Source organism: Camelus bactrianus, chromosome 3, assembly GCF_048773025.1.
Source record: "Camelus bactrianus isolate YW-2024 breed Bactrian camel chromosome 3, ASM4877302v1, whole genome shotgun sequence".
Taxonomy (NCBI): Eukaryota; Metazoa; Chordata; class Mammalia; order Artiodactyla; family Camelidae; genus Camelus; species Camelus bactrianus.
The window spans coordinates 73,006,706-73,024,595 of record NC_133541.1 but is presented as its reverse complement, the minus strand read 5'-3'; positions in this window follow the sequence as shown (position 1 = coordinate 73,024,595).

Here is a 17,890-nt window from a genome sequence, read left to right as displayed (position 1 = left end):
CCCAATATAACCACTGCTGTGTTCTAAGCTGGTCCTGAGTCAGGATGAGGCAGCAATAGGGAGAAGTCAGCTTTGGCAGAAAAACTGAGCTTCAGCCTTGAGTAGGGTAGCGTGACTTAGAGGAGCCCCAGCAATCATGATTAACTGGGGCCCAGACCATGTTCCACATCAGCTCCTTTAAGGCCTCAAACTTTCAGGGAGAGAGACATTTCTGAGTGACTGCCAAGAGACTTTTTTTTTTTGATACAGAATTCAAGATAGAACAGGTTGTGTGGATCCTTATATGAGATCATCAGGTAACACAACTGAAAATGTTTTTAATTACAGTTTCACTAAACATTCATTAAAAGTAGTTTATATACATTATGTTACCCAGAAACATTCCATTTTCAGGAATAGAATTATCTAAGCTAATGTCTGGCCTGGATTGACAATAAACCAAAAATATCAGAGAAAGTAACTAAAGTAACTTAGTTTATGACAGAAAGAGTAGATAATAAAAAACAGAGAGAAGTGATTTTAGGCTTCCTACCTGTTTACTAAGAAATAACCCTCCATTAATAAGAGTAAAGAAATTAGAAAAAGCCTTCTTAATATAAGTGGTTAAAGAATCACAAGATTACCTATGAGGTACCCTTGGAGCAATCCATCGGCAATGGTTGGCAGTCAGATAAAAGGTGGGACCAGAGGTAAAGGTAAAGTACATGCTGAATGTATGGGTCTAGGACCTTCCTCTCAAATCAGGATTCATCAATTATTCGTGTGATCAGGAGAAATCATTCAGCCTCACAAAGACAGTAATAAGAAGTGAAGCTTGGTAATTTTTAGGGGTTTAGTGGAAGGGCATAAACACATCACTTGGATTATGGGTTTTAGGGTATTATCACCTATTACCTTTGAAATAGCGAGTGCCTAGCCCACAGTTAACCATTCTTCAACAGATATAATCTTTAGAATATTTAACAGAATGAGAGCAACTAGGGTTGTATACTAAGAGAGAAATCATTCTTAAAAGTGACCCCAACATTCTAGTATTTCAGGACTTGGAGGAAATTCTACCAACTTAGAATTAATCATTCTAGATTGAAAAGTTGTTATTTATTTTAGTCTACTGTGAGATAAGATCCTCAACTGACAACTTTTGATCCTCTCTAAACTTTTCTTCATTTTCCAGGATGCCTCTTCTTATCTGTGAAAATCCAGAATGCACTGGGTTGCAAACTACAGTCTCTTAAGAGAAGATCATGTTGTCCAAATTTTCTATAATATCTGCCTTGATGAGGCCAGCAGTCACTGGGCATTATCACCCACGTCGCCTGGGATCTTTTCCTGGCTTGTAATTGTTATGTCTCATCAGATCATGTCAGAAGACCAGTGTAGGTTTTTCACTGGCACTTTATTTTTGCATGCATTAAAATTTATCTGCTATTTTTCTACTACTGAGTAATATAAACATTATAAATCTGTAATTTCTTATACCATTTTAGTCTTTTACTATCTATAAAATATTAACAGTAGCTATAAACTTAATATCTCATCATCTACCATCAGATAAGCAATCAGGATCATAGTATTTATTTTTAAAATGTTTTTCTCAACACATTATAAACTATGTCATTAAACAATATAGTTGCATTCTATACATACGGGGATGTCTTAAGTCCTGGAGGGGAAAAGACACATTCACTAAACCAGAGAACACAAGTTTGGATATACCCACTGAAATGGCATAAATGAAAAGCAAAAATGGGACAAGTCATTTTCAGCATAGCTTGGCTTCATCTGACATCCTCTCAGTATCATTCCCTGAATCCTCCCAAACCCATAAATATTTTGAAAAAAAGTAAAAGGATAAAATGTTTTCAAGATGAATAAAAGATATTAGACTCTAAACCAAACTGTTTTTTTCAAGAATGCCTCAGGCAGCAGCTTTGAGTCAATTTGCTGACTTTCTAAGCATGAAAAGTACGAAGGAGATGACTACGTATCGTGACGGCAGAAATGTCATAATCATCCACACCAGCTTGCATGTGCCCTCCTTGCAATATAACCTTTCCACTCCTCTCATCAAGAGATAGAGTCCTGCTCTCTACTCCTAGAACCCAGACTGAATTGTGAATTGTTTTGACCAGTAAGAATGAGGCGGGAGTGATATTGATCTATTTCTGAGTAAAGGCTTCAGGATGCTCTTTCTCTTGAAATCCTGGTGAACTATCCTGTGAACAAGCCTGGACTCCCCTGTTTGATCAGGCAAAAGCCACCCAAGCTGAGGCCAATCTAGGCCAGCCAGCCCCCAGCCTGGTCTGGGAGATATATGCAGACACCTAGGGAAGCCCAGTCAAGGACACCAAAACCTTTAAGCTGAGACTAGAGCAAATTGTCAGCCTGCAGTGTTACGAGTTAAATAAATAGTTATTGTTTTAGGCCATCAAATTTTAGGGTGGTTGTCACACAGTGTAAGTTACCTGGTATAATCATAACGGGATGTCCAGAGTTACATTATAACCCCATTTCGATTCTCACGGAATCCATCTGAACATGGGTAAAACCACTGTCCTTAAACAACAGCTATGTTGATAAATCATAATTTTAAAAGGTAAAACAGAATTCAGAATTTTCAATAATTTCTGAATTATTGAATACGGAGATTTCCTTAGATAAAGTAATGAAAAGTAACTGTTAGAAGACCCCGATAATTGTTAGCTGTATAGATAAACGTCCCTGCAGTAAAGCTCTGCACCCTCTGTCCTATTTCGGCTGTGGAGATTTAGTCACAGTTTGAAGCCGTATCAGTCAGTGGACTTCTTACCTTCCGCCTTTCATTTCCTTTCTCTTTCCACTATATTTTGGCTAAGTCATGAGTAGTTACATTGCTTCCCTAGTGCTTCAGTTTAAAGTCTTGATTTACACAAATCAGTTCCTAAAACAGATCAAAATCTTTTCCTGGAATGCAGTTATTTCTGGAAAAATCATTACATTCAATTACTCTGCATTTATATATGATATTTGAAAGACCCGAGGATGACTTTTCAGTAGACTTCCAGGCAATAATTTAAACTTACAATGCAGTAAATAACATGGAATATTCCAGTGGACAGAAAATGAGTCAAAACGTTTAAATGTCTCACATGCTTCTCAGAATCCTTATCCAGTTGGTTTGGTCCGACTGGTCATTATGTGTTTGGTAAAACTTCCCAAACAACTCATTAATATTTTAAAATGCTCTCCAAATTATAAACTTCAAACAGCAGAATCCAAATGTCACTTATGCATAATTCAAAAGAACTTTGTGGAAAACAATTTTTGGATTGCAGTTGCTCTCTAATCCACCTCTTGAATTTCAACATAAGAATTCAATGCCAATGCAATTTAAATCAATTCGTTCATGGTTGATGTTAAAATTTCCTCTGTAAGGATAGTACGGCAGAAACAGAACTTTGTGAATTCAACAAAGGGGTAAATTGTAGAAGGTGAGAATTGTTTTTCATAAGCCATATGCACAATTTTTACACTATCTGGTGGTTGCTGACATTATAGGTATAATCAAATTCTCACTAAGCTTATATCAGTAAATCATTTAAAATGGTTTAAAATAAATTATCTGTTCAAAGCTGAAGTCGTTCACTATTTAAATCTAGTATATATATATTTTTCCTTAGAATTGACTTGACTTCTAAGATTAGTAAAATTCTTGACCCCAGAATAACTGGAAAAAGAAAATTACCTTAGGTCAGCTTTGATCTCTCTCTGCTTCTCACTGATATATTGAGAATTAGTTGCTATACAAGTTTAAAGAAAGTTGGTCACAGGATTGAAGTGAATAGCTTATTCATGTGTAGCCAATGCGTTATCACATAATAAATTCAACACAGGAATAAAATATATCCTTGTGATATCATCAAAATGACTTCTCGCTTGACAAAGCAGAGTTACCATAAAGGTAGATTATGAATACAGACAAGTTATAGTTGAATTCTTTGGAATTAAGGACTATATTCCATACAAATCCAAAATGGAGTCATTATGATGAATGTTACGTCAACAAATTCAAAATGAATGAATAATTACCCTCCACTTATTTTAAAGTATTAACTTCAGTATATAATTCACTGGGATAACATTCAACTCATAGTAACGTGAGGAGCTTAGTTTAAACTGACAAAGGATGGGAAATGCAGAGTCAAAGCTGAAAGCATCTTGCAGTGTTGGTCTCATTGCACATCTGGTAAAAACTATCTGTAGTATGAATTCACATATGGTAGGTCTTTGGGTTTCATTTCCCTGAGGAAAGGGAGGTTTCCTGTGAGATAAAAGAAAGAAGCTCCTATATTATGCTTATGTGAAAAATGGCTATGTGTGAAATTTAAATTCATAATGTGTACCATATAGTTCTAAAGATTCTTGTTAACCAATGGCATGCAAGCATGAACAGAAGTTAACAATGTTTTCTAACCTCAGCTGTCAGTTCACCAAAATGTACTGTAAAAAGCAGAAGAGTATGGTTGAATCAGCATAATCTGTCACCACAACTTGAGAAACAACCAGGATTCATAAAGAAAAAGCAAGTACATGTTACTTACTTTTCAATAATGGACTTGGGATATTTCCTAGACTACAAATTTATTGAGGAGTACAAGCCTGTGAAGTTTGGGGGAAAGCTCAAAAATACTGTTACACTTTAGATATTTAATTATTTAAAAATATATATAATTTACACTTTAATGTCAAATATATTATGCATTATTTTCAGCATTTTCAGTTATTTTAATATTTATTATTTTGATTTTGCATATGAAAGGTTTGGAAAAATGTGTAAACTTATAAAATAGGGACTTAGCATAATGTAGCCCACATACAAAATATTTTAGAAGAGAGACATTGTGTTAGTGGATAATAAATGTAGTAATTTCTAAAAGAGCATTACATAATCAGAATAATATTCATATCTGTCAAAAACATTAAACGAGTAGAGTTTGAGGAAACCTAGTTTAAATACCAATGAAGAAGTGAACCATAGATCAAAATATCCAAATGTATAGGAATCAGTATAATTTTCTATAATACATCACAATCATATAATGAAATGGGAAAAAACTGACTTTTGAAATAAGAAACATCAGTTTATTAACTATTCATAATGTACATCTAGCTCTGTAAATTAGCATAAGCTTAAAGACTTACCTGGGGAAAAAATGGACTAACTAGGTTTAAAAGGAATTGAGCTGTAGGCAATTAAAAATGTTACTGACAATAAAACACAAAGCTGAGAACATGGGTAATTAATTTGTTAAGGTTATTAAAGATTTTTCTAATTAGATACAACAAAATAATTGTCAAAGGGTATATATAAATAAAAAGACCAGTAAAATGTTGATGAACTTTGTATTTTAATTTCAGGTTTAACAAAATTTGGTAATAATAGAGAAATGGCAGTCACTAAGTAACTACAGATGGTAGTTTGTGGTCACAAACATATTGTGAGATTCTGAGAATTCATAAACTATTGTCAGTAAAATTAATTTGACAGCAAAATGAAATTCTCAGATAAGACCTAATGAATCATTAAATCTTAGATCGGAAAAGATCTTAGTTATCATCTGGCCCAATTTCCTCAATATGTAGTTGCACAGAGTGTGGCTCAGAGAAGTTAAGAAACTTTGTAAAACCATAATCTAGTGAGTGGCAGAGCTGGATTCAGATCTGTTTCTCATTGTATCAACAGTCAGTTTCTATTAAACTTTGTGATTGTGTTACTTGAGTTCTCCCATTCACATGAATGGTGCGCAAATTAATCCATGACATCATTCATCAAACATTTACTGCCTACTATCTTCCAGGCGCTGAGCCAGGTACAGGACAGAACAATGACCAAAGCAAGTACAGCAGCTGTCCACGTGCACTCACATAGTAATGAATGTTACTTCAGCTCACTGCCCAGGCTAGCTTATACTTTTCCCTGTCTCTGGAAGAGAAAGAAAATGGGCACAGAAGAATCTCAGCACGAAGAGGCTACCCATATTCATTTAGAAATAAAGGTGAGAGTGAGGATGTGTGTTTGTGTCTGTGAACCTGTGTGCATAAAGAGAGGGACATGCCAACAACATCACTGGAAGTTACCGTGTTCATCTTGAAGGTAACGTATCGCCCGTGATCACTGTAACAAGGAATTGTTGGTAGACGTGTATTCAGTTCAGGCTGGGGGTCAGTCCTGGCTGTCACCGCCCAGATCTGCCAGACGTACCAGTCCTTGCTGTTAGGAACAAAGCTACCTACACTAGATTTTAGTTGTCCCTTCAGAATCAACAAGTCCCCCCAGTATCATCCATGCAATGGACCACCTGACAAAACTCCCCATTTTTCTCATTTCAAACAAAACAAAACCAAACCAAAAAATAACCTCATTTTTCTTAACAAAATACTAAAGAAAGGCTTTAGACACCCATTAGATTAGAATATTTGTTTTAAAACTATTTTTGTAGAAGCTAAGGTTATTTGGTATGATTTTTGGTGTTTTTGGCTATTTATTTTGATGAAATAAAACAAATGTTTGCTTTCACTTGAGTTGGTATATATATTTCTGCAAGAAAAAAATTTTAATGTTTTCCTTTTTACTAATTGTGACCCATTAAAAGTATCTTTATACCAAAAGGTAGTAAATTTGAGTTTTAATCCACTTCTTTGTGGCCAGAATCATAAGATGTGCCACTGGGTAACTGACAGTTCTTCCTTTCAGAATCAATATTCCTTGCTATACCTACATTTGTTACAAGATTATTATCAATGGTTATAATGACCAAAATTAACTGACCAACTTTCCTGTGACAGGTTCATTGGGAAAGGTAGGTGTTAAAATCAGAAAATAATCAAACCCAAGTAAAATGTTCTGTATGTGATTAATGAAATCCAGCCTCATGTGACCATTAACGCAATGTATTTATCACTCAAGTCAACAAATTGTATCATATTTTTTCTTTGTAAAAAGATGAAAGAAAACACCCTTACTAGTTTACATTTTTACACTGCTGTTCATGTTGGAGACATTTATTTTAATGTGCTATCACAGAATGGCATAAATCCACTCAGTGCATTTATTTGACTGATTGCACATCACACATTCAAACAAACATGTACAACATGATCTCAGATTCAGATAAACACACTGCCTTTATTTAACGTCTTCACATTCATATTGGGTGGAACATTCAAATGCATTTAAATCAGTCTCAGAAGTGACTCACCGATGCACTGTTAAAAGGTGAACATGATGCTTGCTAATACTTGTCTGTTAGTCTTGCAACCTGCAAATTCACCCAAGGCTGTTGTAAATGGAAAGGACCAAGTCTATACTAGAGGTAAATTTGGGAAGAATATGCTATGAGGTACCTTAGTGGGATTATGTTTGAAATATGGTGTAATGCTGAGCAACTTAGCAGTTATTTCCAAAGAATCTAAAATCAATTTTAAAAAAAATTCTCCCAAACTACGTAGTATAAGAGTCAGGTTTTGTAAAAGCATATACTTCCTCAAGACATACCTAACAAGGTTAGGTAAAAGCACAGTGACATTCTTGCCTACCTCACTTAACTCGTGAGGCTCCTGACTAAATTAATACTTCTCACGCTGACCCCCACACGCATCTGAGAGCGGCATGTATGAATGGCCACAAAATAAAACAGACTAAAATTTAAAATGTCATCCCATGCTTGATTTATTACTTTAGGTTTTAATATCTTTGGGAATTTTCAAACAGTTTTAATAACCAGAGATCATTTATGGTAGATACTGAACTGCATACAGATTTCAGATAAGAAAAATTTACTTGGTATCCTAATATATTGAAGAAAATATATATAAGATATGAACTCTTGCTCTAAAAAAATTCTATTAAAATACAACATTCAGGGTTAATTTCTCTGCTCAGGTGAGAATGTTTATGACAATGGGTGACACCAGAGGAAGTGCAAACCCTGTCGTGAAGTCAGGAACAGCAGACTCTTGCTTAGGGCTCATTCATTGTTGGCAAACTTGTCCTCACACTTACTGGAGTGAACACTTTTCCCCAATTCCCACTATGTGGATCATACATATGTAGTACCATTGGGAAAAAATATTCCTCCTCCATCTAAGATAATAAACTGTAATCCCCCTCTATGAATGTGAACCAAAATAGCTGTTGACTTCCAATGCCTTGCTTTTCCTCTGAGGCCTATGAATCCTGGGGAGTAAAAAAAAAGGCTGAGACTCCTTTTAAGTGGAGTAGCAATAATAATACACTTGCCTAATTAGACCTGAATTTCAGATAAGCAAAGATTGATTCTTTTTAGTATAAGTATATCCCATGTAATATTTTATACATAGTTTAGTAAAAATGGTTTGTTATTGATCTGAAATTCAAATTCAAATAGAACCAGCCACCCTGTATTTTATGTGGAATTTCTGCCCTCAGTGAGAAAGGAGAAGAAAATTACTTTTCTAATTACCTGTTGACAATTCTGCAGGAGAGAGAGTGAGAGCAAGAGTGTGAGCGAAATTAAGGTTTCAACTACTCATCTTGTCACAACGATGGTGGAATTGATTGTGTAACTTGCCGCACTTCTTAGTTTTGGTGATTGCAAATGCAATTTATACTCCAAGTTACCAATCTGCTAAACAGAATATTTACTCTCAGTTTGATTATCTCCCTTAAATTCAAAATGGCAGCAAATGAAAATACTAAAGCAACGTGTATCCTACTGTGGTGGAGCCAAAGCAGCAAGTCATGAGCTTGGAGAGTGTGGAAGACATTATAAGCCCCCTAAAAAATATTTTCCTTTAGCCATGATAAAAAGTACTGGAGAGCCTCAGTCTTCAGAAAAGAGTTTTGTTGCCATGTTGACATAAATATTGTGGTACTTGAAGACAGCTCTCTATCTTTTACTTGTTTTCAGCAGTGATGAAGAAAAAGTCAAGAATATTTACATTCCTATGACTACAGTTGAATCATAAACAAAGTATTAACTTGATAAAGCAAGGTTCACTTAAGTTAAATAAGTCTGTTATAAAATGCAGGCCCTCTCTGAAAGAGAAACAACCTGATTAAAAATGGGCAAAGAACGTGGATAAACATTTTTCCAAAGAAGATACATAGCTGGGTAACAGGCACATAAAAAGATGCTCAACATCACTAATCATCAAGGAAATGCAAATCAAAACTGCAATGAGATATCACCTCACACCTGTCATAATGGCTATTATATACGTATGTGTGTGTGTATATACATATGCAAATATATGTATGTATACATAAGCAAATAACAAGTGCTGGCAAAGATGTGGAGAAAAGGGAACCCTTGTGCACTGTTGAAAAAATTGTAAATTGATGCAGTCACTATGGAAAACAGTATGGAGGTTCCTCAAAAATTTAAAGACAGAACTACTATATAAGCCAGTAATTCCACTTCTGGGTATTTTCCAAAAGAACCAAAACCAAAAACAGAAACACTCATTCAAAAAGACGGATGCCCATCTACAGTCACTGCAGCACTCTTCACAATAGCCTAGACATGGAAGCAACCTAAGTGCCCATCAATAGATGACTGGACAAAGAAGACATATGCATGTATGTGGAATATTATATTTAAGAGGGTAGATTGAGCAGGGGCCAGAAAACTGACAGGGACATCGGAGCAGCTAAGGTTGTGGAAGCACAAGGAGGAATTTCGTGAGGCAGCAGCAGCAGCTGTTCAGAGAGCTGCCCTGAGGCATTCCAAGTGTTAACCAAGGGCTATTAGTTTCATGCACTTCAAAAAACCTTGGACAACAGAAAACGTATTTGGAGTTTGGGATTCCAAAGAATATGGTGCTAGTGGCAAAGCCATAGATGTCTTTTTGAAATTGTTACTATGATCCATCTATTGCCATCTGGGAAAGAGAACTGCAATATATCATACTTCTCATGCCTCAATAAATGAGATAATCATTCTTTATACATTAGCTCTTGCAATCCTTACAGTAATCTTATGATACAGGCATTATGTTTATTCCCATTTTATAGGTATGGAAGCCAAGCCCAGAATGACTTAGAATGTCTACCTCACACAGTCAAATTAGATTTCTCTGTCTCTTAGACCCAAGATTTCTGATATACCATCTATATACCCAAGACTTCTATTAAATCAACTTGAGGAGCTTAGGTGACATATGCCATATGACCCACCCATGTCTTTCTTCAGATTTTGTGCTTTGATTCTTCTTTTCCACTTTTTAACTCAGTATACCTCCACATTATTGTCTGAGAAGCAGGCATACAATGATGTTACTTTTGTGTTTAATCTTGAGATAATATAAATAGATAATAACTGAAATATCTAACAAGCTGAAATTTTCATTTAGGTCTGGCTAAACTGACATATTCTATTTTGCTGTCATAACTGAACTGTGGATTTAAGGAACATTTCCCATAGAACCCAGATCTTTAATGAGTACCTACTAACTCCTTTAAAGTGTTTACCATTTTCACTGATATTTCCCTCTAAGATGCTTTGTACAATCACTGGAAGCTGTTCATCAAAATTTACTATTCAAATTTCAAATACCTTGCACACTTCTTTTATGCAGAAACACAGACTACCACCCAGACCCATGCAAAACATATGTAGTGAATGGAAATGGAATGTAAGTACAATTGTATTAGTTATCAGGTAAAGCTGCCTATGCAATGGTATTTCAAAAATGAGAACCAATGGTTCAAAACTTTTGTTTCCTTCAAATGTGTTAAAATCATGGAGTACTTTGATGTTATAAGCTGATTTTTTTGTTTCCAGCATAGACATAAATATAAAAAAGGATTAATGATACTCTTTGAGTTGTTATATGTGAAGATTTCAAACCAAGAAAGAACTGAATTTCTGAGAAGCACTGAATTACAATATCTCCTCTATTTGCTTTAACAAGGAAAATGTGGAAAAGTGAGTAAAAGTTACGTATAATCCAAACATTCTAAACATTTAGAACTAAAACTAAAATAACGTTATATTTTAGATCAGTGTGTTTGAAGTGAAATGAATCTAGTTAACCATGTTTGGGCTGTTTTGCTATAATTGTACACTCCTGACATTTTACCTTATATCCTACTTTTTCACCACCTCATTTCTACCTTGTCTCAGAAATGACCAGAATAACTTCTCTGTATGACCAGAGCCTAAACGCTATCGGAGAAGGTTTCTCATGTCAAGGGATATTTTGCAGTGTGTGTGTGTGTGTGTGTGTGTGTGTGTGTGTGTGTGTGTGCAGTTTGATTTTATTCCTTCTGTATATCACAAGATTTAAAAAAAAATTGGTTCAAGGTAGCTTTGGTCAACATGATAATTAATAATTAACACATAAATTACCTATTTCTTGAGCTCCAAAATCAAAATCTTTTAATGATGAGGATAAGAATGATTTTTAAAGGAAGCTAGATCCCAACAAATAATGTTAGTGTCTAACAGATGTAAATTTTTAAGAACTATTGATAGAAACTAAAGAAAGCTTTCTATCAATATTAAGATTTACCAGTGGCCAAAAGGGTTTGGAGTTTACTGCAATTTGACACCATTTCTTTTTTTTATTTATATGCTGAGTAACTTTCATTAATTTTGAAGTTAACAAAGCCAAGATGATATTATAAGATCATGTACTTTCTGATAATTTATTGCCTACATTTGTGCTATAGAAAGATTTCTCCCTCTTACTGTCTCACCTAAGATAAAGATCTCTAATAAACTTGTGTAATCACTGTAAACACACTTCTCAGTACTTCATTTGTAATAGTTCAGAGAATTCAACAATGCTGAACACATTGCTGCTTAAATTGTGGAGCTAAGCCACCTGCCTGAACAATAGATTGGGAGGATTTTGGAAGATATAATTTGGAATTGCCCTGCCTGTGTAACTACAAAAAAATTGATTCTTAAAAGCAACTCCTGATGAAAAACTGACTTTTAAAATTATCCAAGGAAAGGCTTCATTAGTAAACTCAGACTGAGAAACTGAAGAGTAGATTCCATTTATAATACATTTGCTAGAGTAAGGAGTTCTCTACAATACTGTGACCAGGAAAGTTTAAATGTATATAAGCTTATTTATAAAACTTCTTTAGATCAGATCCAATGTAACTTAGCTTGTATGACAGCTCTGCTTAGCCTGTGGGAATTACATGTATTCTGCGTTGATGTCTAGGAATAACAATACACAGCTACTTCCAACTTCAAGTGTGGGTGGAGCATGTTCTGCCAGGGTAAGGGGCTATCCTGAGACTGTTTGCTTAAAGGCAATTGAGAATATAGCTTAGGTACTATTAAAACATTCCAGATTACATAATTCCTTGACCTGAAGTTAACCGTAACTTCCACGGTGCCTTCTCTGTGCATGTACTGACTTACTTGTTCTTCAGACAACCCTAACGGGAGCAACTCTTGCTATTATTTCACAGATGGAAAAACAGAGATCCTGAGAATTTAAACGTACTCAAGCTCACACAGCCAGTGAGCAGCAGAGCTGGGATTTGAACCTCAGCAAGTCTGTCTCTTGAGTCATTGCTACTGACTACTAAGCCACAGTTCACATGAAAACGATGAATTCTAGCAATTGTGTCTTCTTCCAAATCCAGGGATAGATGTCTCCAGAACCTGCAGTATTTCCAACAATACTAATGAATGACCCTGTACTCAAGATCTGACAACTTTGTGCTATATAAATATTTAGAAAAGCTACTTAATCATACCATTAATCTTAAAGCTGTTTCTCAGGATTGTGTCTTGAAATGATGGCATCACACTTCTGTTACTGTTGTCAATAACGCAACGGGTGCTTCCTGGACAAAATGTTAGATTCTGTCATAAGGGGAGGAATGTGATCCCATTTTCTAAGTATCATTTCCACAGAGTATCTTATGTGATGGTAAATTTCCAGGAGCATGAGAACATGGTCTTATGAGAAACTAGTGAATTTATATTCAGATCAAAACTTTGCACTGGTAAATATGAAAACAAGGAATAGGAATTTGCCTTTTGTTTGAAAAAAGAATTATCAAAGCAAGTCACTTATCAAAACAAATCTCTGGGAACAATTTGCCCACTCATCTGATGGGCTCTATCAATTTTGCCAATAATGCAGATTAGTGATATAAAAGTCTCTATAAGTATACCATTACTAATAATATGAACTTTAATAAAACTAGTAGGTACTGTGTGTTAATTATGTGTTAAGCACTGGGCAGAGCACTGTTGGAATGCCTTACTCAATCCTCATTAAACTTGTTTGATTTGAGTAAGGAATATGTTTTCAATTTGCAATATGAGAAAACTGAGATAAATGAATAGGGTATCTTGTCCAAGGTTAAATTGCTAAGAAATAATAAAGATTGTATAAAAATTCAAGTTTGACTGATTCTAGAGGCTACACGCTAAGCTGTCCCCAAGAGAATGATGAATAATGCACTTAAGTAGAACCCTTCCAAAAAAAGCATTTATTTCTTCTTGCTGGGTGATTTTCTTGAAAATATAATCATTTGGCATTATCAGTAATTCATCACTGCCCATGCTATGTCAGATACAATGATTCCTGGTCAGTGAAGGTCAGTATATACTGTTAAGATTTTCAACTAGTAATTCTTGTCCTGGAAATTTAACAGAAGATCTGATAGACTTACAAATTTTAACATAATTTAATAAAACTCTAATGATAGGCTAAACATAGAATAACCTTTGGGAAATTTTCAGGAAGTGCCATATGGGCTCAGTACATCAGGTTTCTAAGGAGCAGGTAAGAACCAGGAAATAAAACTCCCTTCTAAGTTTGTTCTACCAGAGCTCCTAGTACTCAACTCCATGAACTGTGGGTCACCTGCCTTTAAAACAAGGCAAGAGGTTTCATCTTTCCTGTTCTACTGAATTCTACTAAGGTTTTTGAAAAAGCACTTTCTTAAATTTAAGTCATGTTAAAAAATGGCAGTCTTCCGAGGTATTGAGGATGAACTGTGCAGTACCAATTACTGACAGTGATTCCTCAAAATGGCTTGAGTGCTCCACATTCCATCTCACAGTCATCTCTGGCCACCAAAGTCCTGTGCTGGTTATTTGCAGAATACAGATTTCCAGACAGCATCGTTTCTGATAGTGGTTTTCATTTACCTTAGTTGAGTTTGAGAAATTTGTATGCAGTAACCTTATGGAAGTTGTAATGACTACGCTTTGTCAACCTCAAGCAAACAAACAAGCAAAAAGCAGTGCAGAGTAGTAAGTATGCCCTAAAGCAGATTTTTATGAAAGACTGGTCAAAGAGCTTTACCAGGTTTCTCATCTATCTTAAATTCTTGGAGTCAGGACTGTGAAAATTGCTAATGGATTGATGTCTCAATATTTGCCCTGTTTGTTTCTATTTGGGTTTTTTAAGGTTTCCACAGGACAAATGAGAAAGCGGACTTCTCAGGGCGAAAGAAGTAAAGTGCCGCTGCCACCGTGACTTGTCCTGCTGGACTTACAGGAGTGGAATCAACAGAAGTACATGCTGGCACTGGCAGCCCCTGTCTCCTCCTCCTCCTCCTCTTCCTCCCTTTCCTTCTTCTTCTTACTGTTATCATCATCATCACCGTCATCATCGTTATCTTTGTTTTGTTATATCTCCTAAGGAAAAGAGAACTAAACACAAAAGAAGCAATAATCTTCCCTGGTCCCTGTATCTGCTAAAGAGGAATCACTTGCTCTTTCTCCACTCATTGGTGCAATACAGAGAGAACACGGCAAAGCACATAATCCCACTCTGCCCCAAACAACAGTCGGGGAGGGCCCTCCATAGTGTACCAGTAGGGTTCACGCTCTACACCATGACAGAAGAGCTCAAAAATATAGCAGACACCAGCCTTCCTAAAAGTTTCATTGCACTTAGAAACCTTTACAGCAATTTGATACTTCTGTTAATCCAAGTATGTGAACATTCTTCCAGTAATTCATTTTTATTATATCTTATAAAAATATTGGTTCCTGAGATGAGGAAAAAAAAAGTATTTCTTCAGTACAGAAGGCTTGAGAAGCACTGATCTAGAGCCTCAAAGCTAAGTACTGACCTAAAGTTTGGGTCCTTCACAGCCACTAACTCCAGTGAGAAAAGTCAGGAAGGGAGCTCTTTTAATATTTGCTCAGTTGGCAGGGGAAACTCTTAGGTTAAAATTATTTCTCTTGTTTAGTGTCTCTGGCTGTGTAGTTTCAGGGCAAAATAAATTTGCTCTCTAAAAGCAGGTGGTTAAATTTTCTCTTTAATTTTGGGTTTTTTTGGTGGGGGAGGGAAGAGGTAATTAAGTTTGTTTGTTTGTTAGTTTAAGAGGAGGTACTGGGGATTGAATCCAGGACCTTGTACATGCTAAGCATGCAATCTTAGCACTTTGAGATATACCCTCCCCTCAGATGGTTAAATTTTCTTAGCTTAGTGATTTAAGGTGAACCAGCATAACAGGGACAGATCATAGGGGGCTGGGTAATATTCACATATAAAGGCAGAGTCAATGCATGTTTTGCAATCAGTTCTTTAAAAGGTTCAACTGTTCACAAATACTCTTACTAAAAATACCTCTTTCAGATTTGGTGAAGTCACCAGAATGAAAGGAAGAAATGCTATTCAAGGAGTATTAACAGAGGATAAGCAATCTGAAGTCAGGTATTTTTGCATAGCTTTTTGCTCAAAGCTTATTGCAAGATTCATGGAGAAAATAGGTGTCGTACAATTACTAATCAATATGGGAGTGACTCTCGGAGAATACAAATAAATAATATTTCAAAGTTTAGCTTAGAAAGGAATTATCATAATATTCAATACTTGTCATTTGGAACCATAATGTGTCCTACAGCTTCAACACGGTTTTAGTAGAATTCAGTGTGATAGAAGAAGCAACAACAAAAATATACATATAAATGTTAACTGCAGAATTTGACTTTTGGCACGTATAATAGTCAAAGACAACTACTGTCATGTGAGCCGAAAACTTTGTATCAAGACTTTTTGTTCTTTTTTTTTACCCCCACATTAGAGAAGATAAGTTTTTCTTAGAAGCTGTTTTCCTAAAGAAAAGAATTAAAATCGATAGGTGCTTAATTTCTCATGGGAAATACTTTTAAAACTACTGGGTCAGCTCAGAGGATTAGGTCAGGGAAATATAAAAGAATATACACTCCTGGCATCAAAGTTGAAAAAGTCCTATCAATAGAATTGTTCATTAGGTTCCTGACTCTAAATTACAAAGTGGAAACGGATGCTCAAAACTGAGACTAGAAATTCTTAAAGCAAAGCTCCTGTGCTTAAGAAAGAACAATTTTAAAAGAACATTCAGTTCTCTAATTCTTGACAAGTGTGGCTCATTTTCACTTGCTTTAGATGGATGCCTTATAGGTTACAAATGATTTTACTCCTCGGAGAATTTTCAGAATACATGTGGACCCCATTATGCTATGATCCTCCTCCCTATTCCATTACAGTAAAAGAAGAAAAAGAATAACTGAAACTTCAGCAGTCATACACAGAAAGGTATGATTAATTTTGAACCATTTTTGTTGAAGCCTATCAAAACTAGCTGGTCGGCCCCAAAGGGTAGGTAACTGTTCAGCTGTTTTGTTTTTTCTTTTCCCTCAGAAAAGCGTCTTTGCATGCTTGTCATTAATATTCAAGGCCAGGCGCATTAATCAGCAATCCTAAACCTCAGTTTGAAAATGCTGGTCTGAGTTAGATTTTCAGAGGACACAGTACAATTTACAAGACCTGTTTACTGCTGGGTCACTAAATCGTTTTAAAGGAATATGGATATATCTATATATTTATGTATCCTCATATCCCTACACACATTAATGTGAATTATTGTTACCCAAGCAAATTTTCAAAAGAAATTTAAATGATCATATTATTTGAGTGTGAATCTAACTTAAAACACCATTAGGATACTTCAAAAGCTCACTCTGAAAATTATTCCATATTAATAAGTAAATCTTATGCCAGAAATGGATTTTCTGATCTTTCAACCTTATTTCTGTTAAGCTTTACACCTTTATAATCCCTTCCTTTCAATTCTGCTTGTTTTGCCAGGGCTTTAGGAGCTTATGACAACAAAATAGCCAGCAGAATTGAATAAAACTGAACAAAAATTTGAGCCTAAAGGCAGAAAATTTTACAGCATTGGAAGGCGATTCAAGACAATTTTCACAGAGAAATAATTTACCACCTTTGAACATTAGTTTGAGACGCGTTACTTATAATCTAAATAAAAATCCTACTTATTTTAAACAAAAGACTTTAAGCCGCCGCACATATACAATCCTCCTCATTTCAAGGGCTTGGGTAGGTATGTTCTCCTAAGAGCTTCTGATCCTTTATGTGGTTGCAGGACTTACATGTCCTTTTGTCAAAGACCCTGCAGTGCACACCCTCTCTTGTTAGCCTTCAGGTCCGCTTTACAAGTGACAGAAGAAGGACATCACTGTGGAAGGGGAGTATTCAGTTGGGAAATGACAGTATTTTGTAAGGTAAAAGCAGTTTGGCAGGCTACACAGGGGTGAATGTTAAGATCTCACATTCCAGCAGTTCAGAAAAGGTCCAGGGCAGGGTCAAGGAACAGCCGAGTCACCCCAGAATCCAACTTCATGATGGGATGGGGTGTGCTGGTGCTGAGGACTAGAGGGTTCGTAGCCAGAGAAGAGAAACTGAGCACCACTGAGGGAGAAGATAGAATTATTCAGGTTTAAATTCATAGCATAATTCATCTGATAAATGCAAAAGAAATAGTTAAAAGAGGATTATCACAGTCTTGATATTCCTTCAAGGCTTCTAAATTATTTAAACACTTTGGATCATTCTAGATGGAAACACGTTAAAGTTTTTGTCAAACCTACAG